This window comes from Citrus clementina, unplaced genomic scaffold (assembly GCF_000493195.1).
Source record: "Citrus clementina cultivar Clemenules unplaced genomic scaffold, Citrus_clementina_v1.0 scaffold_1, whole genome shotgun sequence".
In the NCBI taxonomy this organism is placed as follows: Eukaryota; Viridiplantae; Streptophyta; class Magnoliopsida; order Sapindales; family Rutaceae; genus Citrus; species Citrus x clementina.
This window is the reverse complement of record NW_006263303.1, coordinates 15,588,816-15,590,351: the sequence shown is the minus strand read 5'-3', so window position 1 is coordinate 15,590,351 and position 1,536 is coordinate 15,588,816.

Here is a 1,536-nt window from a genome sequence, read left to right as displayed (position 1 = left end):
CCTTGAACTTTAATTTGAAAACAACAAGTTATTCACCGAAAATCCTTGACTAAACTACTTAATTATCATTCATTTAAATACATTTGTGTGTTAACAATTAAAGCCAACAAATAAACTCCAACAATGTTACTGTTTTATCCAAAATTATATAGGTAAATACTGAACATCCTGATCATGGTAATTCCAAAAAAAAAAAACAACTTGTGAACCCCAACAACAATAATATTTGATAGCCGAAGCAACTTGTGAACCCCAACAGTACGCGATTTAATACAAATATGGATGTAGATACAAAACCTTAATTAGGATGACAACTTATCCTCATCAAAGTAAAGTACAAGCAACGACACCATAGCACATCCCCACTAACAACTACTTTGCAACCCAAACAATTGTTTTGTGTTGGGATATGCAGTACATTGTCTATATCCCAAATCCTAATTCATGTCTATATGGATATTCATATAATCTATTCAACAGTATGCAACATAGTCACCATTATAAGTACCCTCACAGTTTATAAAATGCATACAATACGCAATAAAAAGATAACTGTAAAGAAGCACACAGGTGTTTGCGCTGATTCATTTCACAATAAATTAAAACAATATGATACAGTATTGTAAAAATCATTTTCAATACTTACATTATTTTTCAGAACGTTCACATTTGTGATGATATCTTGCATGTATTTCATCACATAGTAACCACATTCAAAGCTGCTCGGCTGCCTCGGACACTACAAGATCAAAATTACATTAATTTTTTACTGTACATTAACAATAATTAGTTAGGTTTGTCTGATTTTTACCTTGACAGGTATCCATTGAACATTGGCCTTTGTATCAGAATTTAAACTCTGATGTATTCGAATCCCCCTACAATTAAGAGACATAGCTAACGTTAGCAAATAATTAGCATAAGACATAAAAATAAAATAGCATGATCAAAGATACAAATAACAAACTTAACTGATTGACAATCTGCATTAGCTCTTCATCAGGACTACCTTCCAAAGGATCAAGGTAATAGGTTGTACGTCTCACCATATCAATTGCCAATAACACCCAGTGGGCACTAAACAAAGTAAAAATTGTTCTCACACATGAATTACAAGTAAAAGTGATTAATCTACAAATTAAAGAATATAACTAGCAAATGAAAAAGGTTATACCCAGGGTTATATGGGAATACGATGACTTGTCCCAATTCTGCCAAGCCTAACAGTTTTGAAATGTATTGAGTCCTGTTTTTGAAACTGACCCTTGGATATAGCTTCTCAAAAAGCCCAAACTGAACTGGTTTAGTACTTCCAGTGCTCTCCATCTCCTCATACAGGTGTCTAAGAGGAAACAAATATATATAACGAAGTAAGTTTGAATATAGGAAACAAAATAATAGGGCCAAGTTTACTAAAACATAAGTTATGATTTACCGTACTTGATCCATATGTTAATGATGCAGTTTGAGACCTCTTTAAACTCGATGATTTCAGCACAAATCATTTTGTCCAAGTGTGTTCCCAAATTCACCAAA